This window comes from Macrobrachium rosenbergii, chromosome 48 (genome assembly GCF_040412425.1).
Source record: "Macrobrachium rosenbergii isolate ZJJX-2024 chromosome 48, ASM4041242v1, whole genome shotgun sequence".
NCBI classification, from domain to species: domain Eukaryota; kingdom Metazoa; phylum Arthropoda; class Malacostraca; order Decapoda; family Palaemonidae; genus Macrobrachium; species Macrobrachium rosenbergii.
Genome location: NC_089788.1, coordinates 12,373,311 through 12,380,501, shown reverse-complemented (window position 1 = coordinate 12,380,501; position 7,191 = coordinate 12,373,311). Strand labels below are relative to the sequence as shown.

The 7,191-nt window shown below is 36.0% G+C and overlaps 1 protein-coding gene across 1 annotated transcript in view; it reads right to left on the bottom strand.

Moving 5' to 3' along the window:
* Positions 1-4,803, bottom strand: part of LOC136831267 (uncharacterized) — a 276,313-nt gene extending 271,510 nt beyond the window's left edge. Inside the window, exon 1 of the mRNA XM_067091364.1 lies at positions 4,599-4,803. The gene's annotated coding sequence lies outside the window, so the exon portion shown is untranslated. The remainder of the gene's footprint in view (positions 1-4,598) is intronic.
* Between the last annotated feature and the right edge of the window lie 2,388 nt (positions 4,804-7,191).

The following is a 7,191-nucleotide window of genomic DNA, read 5'->3' as shown; positions in this document are numbered from 1 at the left end:
AGGGACGCTGTAAAGAACCTTTAGTAATGCCTACAGTGCTCTGCGCGAGGTGCACTGACGGCACTTAAACACCCCCCCCCCCTTTACGAGGCTAGTATATTCTTGTTTCAAACATTACATACATTAACTCTGAATACATAAATACACTCTAAGCCGACACACGCACACATTTACATTCCTAATACATTTGTTATAATTTCGAAAGGATGAATTATGCATATTAAATAAACACCCATACCAGCATGTACTCATAACTATTCATAGATCCCTTCATATCTCAAAAGTACAAATATAAACAGATTACGCCTATATCAATATAATCTGACTCGCAACACACACAAATCCGAAGTCACCGTTTAATTATAACAGGAAGGTATCTATGTTTAATATATATACGTTCATATGTGTACTTGAAATGCATAACTATAGTCAGTCCTCGATAATAAATACTACGTCATGCTGTAAAGGTTCCAACCTCACTTCCTTATTCAAGCAAGGTTCAACAGATAGATAACTCGACCAACAAAATACGAATTAAGCTGTTTGTTTTTAAAACTACGGCGCAGAATCTCGACCTTCTTCAAACCATAATAATAACTATATAAATAAGCTGCGAACCTTACCCTTTTCACCTAACCAACCCTCTCTACTTTCTTTTCCTAACCTTACCTTCTTCCTCTGTTCTCGTCTCATTCTGTTAAGTTTGTAGTAAACTGAATTTCATCTTACATTCTTGCCCTCCCATGATCATTGTACTATTTTGTTTATGTACTGCGTTACACTATTCTCTCTCTCTCTCTCTCTCTCTCTCTCTCTCTCTCTCTCGTCTCCGTGACTGGGCATGGTTACGTGTCTCAAGAATTCTAATCCAGTTTCCCAATATTGAATTGGACAATGAACTATGTATCTGGTTGGCATTCGACTGTTGCGGGCCACAACTTGAAAATATATCTTAGTTTAACCAGACCACTGAGCTGATTAACAGCTCTCCTAGGGCTGGCCCGAAGGATTAGATTTATTTTACGTGGCTAAGAACCAACAGGTTACCTAGCAACGGGACCTACAGCTTATTGTGGAATCCGAACCACATTATGACGAGAAATTAATTTCTATCACCAGAAATAAAATCCTCTAATTCTTCATTGGCCGGTCGGAGAGTCGAACGCCGCGCTGAGCCAACAGCGTGTTAGCCGAGAGCTCTACCCACCCCTCCAATGAAGAACCGCCACAACCTGAGGTAAGAAGGTAGAGAAAGGGGTATAACAGACGTGAGATAACAGTACTCCGTCAAGAATCCTTACCAGCATATGATCTTTATAAAACGGCAAAGCCTCGACGAGGTAATTCCTGTCACTCGAGGGTAAAACCACTTATCACGTACTCCAACGAAAACCTCAGACTCATAAGGAATTTTTTTTTTACCACGGCGTACTAAGAGAATTAAACGTCTCCGTAATTATTCACGAGAACACCGTTTAATTTTTCACAGTGCTCTAATTAGGGAAGGCGTTCCTTTGTTCGCCCTCTCAAATAAATCCTCCACAATTAGTACCCGGAAGAATGTTAAAATTATTCATGATAAAGAGTAATAAGGTTGTTTATACAGAAGATTATAATATACATATACATATATATATATATATATATATATAGATAAATACTCATACATATATTTATCTATATTTATATATATATATATATATATATATATATATATATATATATATATATATATATATATACCCGGAAGAATGTTAAAATTATTTATGATGACAATAACAAGGCTGTTTATGCAAAGATTTTATATATATATATATATATATACATATATATATATATATATATATATATATATATATATAATTCATGATAAAAGGCCAAGTGCTGGGACCTATGAGGTCATTCAGCGATGAAACGGAAATTCGACAGTAAAAAGGTATTAAAGGTGCAACATGAGGAAAATCCCGCAGTCGCACTATGAAAAAATTGTCAGGAAAGGAAGAAGCACGAAAAATGATACGAACGGAGTTACGGTAAAAGTAACGAAAATGGTTGCAGCCGGGGGTCGAAGCGACGCTGCAAAGACCGTTAAGTTATACCTACAGTGCACAACGTGAAGCGCACTCACGGCTCTACCCTCCATACGGGGGTGATCAATGTACCGAATACGTCGTTTGAAAAAGTACTTCAATGTTAAACGACGAACTTACAAACCTTTGATAAGGTTAAAAGGCAAATTCGGAAAAATACGGTTATACTCGTACATTAAAAACAAAAATTACGTCAAAATAATCTTCCCTATTATGATACGAAGTAAATTACAACCAGCTTTTACTCTCCACCTAAGGTTGAAAAAATAATGTACTTATGACTATCAACTACATATAGCGGGAAAATATTCCTAATATTAAATCATACACGAGTTAGGATAATGCGCCTGGCCTGCAACTATTTCTTTTAAACTTATGAAAGACCTTGAGAAGTTGAAATAACCGTTCTTTACTTATTTTGTTGCTGAATAAAATTACTACAGTTACTCTTAAAGCGTTTCATATATATTCCTATCTACCTTGGTTTGTCGAGGGGTTACTTCTATTTTCAAGGTATAATGGACAAAACGCACACGGGTACCATATACTGAATTTACATAAAAAGAGTAATCTGTCTTGCCAAAAATGTCAGTGATAAATCAGACGTATGCTGTCTCGTTGAATTTTTGAGAAAGTAATTCCTAACAATGATAAAATCCGAAGAAACATATTTATAACCGTGAAGATTTATTCCTTACAAGAGTGTGCCTTTACGTGTAAACAATATACACCTATTATACATAGGACCTCAGATCTAGTATTGTCTGCTGGGCTCCGAACATCTTTGGATGGAGTTAAAGAAAATACCCTCCTCCTCCTCAAACGGCTGCAACCCACAACACTTACCTAGCTACCAAGCCACTAATTTACTGCTTGAGTTCCTCCATGGGTTTCGCTCCCGTTTGAAAATGAAGTGCTTTACATACAGTCATGTCACTGGTATTAGAAGTTCAGCACTTTCCTTAACTTTTTATGTACATTTTCGATGAGGTGAAAGTGACTAGATAATATGGAGACAAAATCTTTACAATATACAGTATATACATATATATATATATATATATATACATATATATATATATATATATATATATATATATATATATATATACATATATATAACATACACACACACACACACGAGGTAAACGGCGCATTGTTTGTTTATGGGCTCGACGCCAAGCTGATGAGCCTTCTGAGTACGTGCAAGAAGCTAATGTTGTGAAAGCTTTCTGCTCATGGGGTCCAACCACGAATAGATAGCATGAATGTTTTTTTTTTTCGAGCTACCCCACAGTATTTGAAACCGAATATGTTGAAAAATTCTCTATCTTTATATATATATATATATATATATATATATATATATATATATATATATATATAGAATACAAACTTGAAACGAGATAACACTTTCAAACTATTCTGACTGATTTAAAGGGATTTGATCCCTCATGTCACCGATAACGGAATATGGCGTTTAAATCCTCCCACAACAGGGATTTTCCTATATATCCCTTTCCGCTTCGACAACCGAGACTTCATGCTACTGAAAAGTAAAATCCAGACTTACTTAAAGTAACTTTTAACAGTCTTTCAACCCCCCAAAGAAAAGTAAAATCCAGACTTACTTAAAGTAACTTTTAACAGTCTTTCAACCCCCCAAAGACAAAGATATAAAGACGTATCTTGACACAACTGTTAGGCCGATACGAATGTTTAAGGAAAAGCAGTGTATAATGGGCTCTGATTATCCATTTGCTCTATCAATTACCTTTTAGCATTTACTGTTGAGGAAAATCACACATCTGGCTGGCTAGCGAAAGGACTACAAATACGTATGCTGTATATATTCTGGAAAAAAAAATTATGCTGACTTGGGATTCGGAGAAAATACACTTTCTGTATTAAAATATGGAAAATGTATAAACTGATAAGGTAATGTAAATTTAATAAAAACGATTTAATATAAACTGCTGCCAATGTGGCCTAAATTGGAGTTAATGTCTTTGTTTTTTTATAACATCGTTGCAGTTATACCCCAAACCCAAATGACGAGTCAGCCTCATTTAGCAGAAGCAACTTGCAAAGGCGGGAAAACGACGATTGGGCAATAAACTGAAGATTAAACGTTCAGTCTTGCTTTAACGTGATCACTGGTTTTGGACACTGCTGGCTAAATAATAGTAAATACCAAGTGAAAATAAACTCCCCTATGACCAAAAATTGCATACCTGTAACACATGTATATAAGGCGAACAAGTTTCTCCGCAGTACTGATAAATAAACGAGTTCAGATCAAAAACTTGACATTAGCCACAAAAGACGTTAAATACTGAAGAATGCTTTAAGACGATAAATACTGAAAGATGCTTAAAGTCTCCTTCATAACAACACTCGTCTAATCGTCCTTCAACAAAATACCATAATAACGAAATGTGCATTCTGAACTTAGGCTATTTCGAACGCAAACTGCTTAAAATGCTAAACGAATGCAAATGAACTTACCCAAAATTTCGAGGCGCTCGTCTTTTCGGGAGGCGAATGGTTTTTTTTTATATTACTGATAAACTAACACCAACTTCTTGCCATGTGAACTCGTTTTGATTGGAATAGCGTTTACGGGGGTATTATATCGGAACGATAGCCATTGCACACTCCTCAGTGTCTATGCACACACTAACTGTTGCCCTCAACTTCGACTCGAGACTGCGAGACAACTCTACCACGTGTGCGTCAAGTTGCCAGATGCGTTTAGGTACTTCGTTATTTTGACGAATTACTTGGGTCATGCCTTGTTCTTTTTCGTTATTTCTTGTGAATATGGTTAAAACTAGAACCCGCGGACTTGACGCCTGTTTTGTAAAAGATTTTTGACGCTAAATATCTCTTTAGGTAATTTTAGGGACTGCGAACTCACGTAGACTAAAAATTAAAGCACTGAAAAACGAAGTGCATTATGGTTTATGAAACGCATGTTTGTCAGTTTTGCAGCGTTTTTCTCCCTTATAAAATTGGTAACATTTGTTATTTAATTTTACTTTTTACATATTGCATCACAAATGTGTTTATTGACACTGGCATTGCATAAACTGTATGGATTATTATCGATAAAGTGAGGTAAATTTGCTTGTGATGCAATAGATTCAACATGTCAAGGTTAAAATAGGAGGCGTTATACAACCAAATAATTTAATAATAACAATTTCTATGTAATATATTCGTTGTTCTGAAATTAGTGACAGCCGTAGAGCTCGGCAATACTGTGTACATAAGCCATCTCGTACACTCTCAAGTAAACTTATCAAATCTGTTGTTTTATCAAGCATTATACATCACCAAACCCTGTCGTATGATTGATCGAACGGAAGTTAGTAGCAGTTCCTGCTAGAAAAATAAGACCTGCTGGGTGATGCTTTATACAACATGTCATCTTAATAAGAGGTGATACAAAGAGAGCACGAATGTAGAGACGCCCTAAGATACTGTTATTGAAGTTTAACTATACCTTTTTATTGTAAAAAAGTTAACCAGACCATTGAGCTGATTAACAGCTCTCCTAGGGCTGGCCCGAAGGATTAGATTTATTTTACGTGGCTAAGAACCAACTGGTTACCTAGTAACGGGACCTACAGCTTATTGTGGAATCCGAACCACATATGACGAGAAATGAGTTATAGACCACCAGAAATAAATTCCTCTAATTCTTCATTTGCCGGTCGGAGAGTCGAACGCTGGGCCAACAGCGTGCTGGCCGAGGGCTCTACCCACCCCTCCAATAAAGAACTGAAAGAAAATTTTAAGAATGTTTAGTAATAAAAACTGCATTGGTAAGAAGCATCTGTCACAGATAGCTTTGAGTTTCGAGTGTTAGCTCATAGTAAGTTTTGAAACGACGCAATGAATACCACAAAAGCCAATAGGCCTAATATCAGTCTAGAGTATTATGCTTACAGTGAGTAGAGAGTAACTGCTGTTTTGAAAGACAGATAATGATGTAATAATGGTAGTGCAAGCACACGAATAAGAAAGCTGGTTTCATCGGATGGGGGAGCAATGTTATTGTATAGATAGACCATAAAAAAAGATAGTTGTCAAACGTTTCTGTAAACTTGCTGGCATAGATAGCCTACGATGCAAGTCATTTCAAATATATCATTTATCATACCCTTAAAACAGAGCATAACACCTACGTTCCAGAGGCCTGAGTTACAGTCACAGAAAATTGCTTGCAAACATACAGCATAGCCAGGCCAGATTAGAACATCAATACTAATATGACACGATTAGCCATGTTCACCAATTTTTTTTTTTTTTTTTTTTTTTTTTTGCCCTGCAGTGTATGTTAGGTTTGTAATTTATGCAATAATTACATCAAATTTTCTGTGGATGATGGTCGATGCCCTACTGATAAGCCTACTGTATATGAACTACAGCGGCTGATGCTGTAAATGTTTTTTCTTTTTTTGAGCCATTAAAAACGGCTTAACCTCTTATGCATCAGTTGGCTTAAGCCGTGAATTAATTACCTGATGGCTAATTGGCTTTGATGAGTAGCAAATAGGGCGGAAAAGGGTATGAGCTAGCACATATATATATATTTTTTTTTTAATCTTTAATGTACAATATTTATATTTTGAACTCACTCCACTTTGCCTGCCGAAAGATAGCCACCTACTCCACGTGAAAAGGCCACACACAAACACACACACACATATGTGTGTGTGTATGTATATATATATATATATATATATATATATATATATATATATATATATATATATATATATATATAATCACCTCATATCATTCACCTCGTATAGTGAAAGTATACCATCACAAAATGAAAATGCAGTGGACTTCGTTATTATAAAATACATATCGCATAAATTTTTCCCGGTTTTTAAGAGATCTATCGTTTATTTCATCTAACAGTCACAGCTGATAAAGGTGAAAATACCAAACCGCACCCGTGAAATGAAATTCATGAAATGAATTCCGAGCTTCCGTGCGCATTTAGTCGGCCTGTCTACTGCTAGGTCTAGACCGAGGTGGTAGGCCAGTCCACTGTTCGGTCTAGATCAGCCGTTCTTAACCAGGG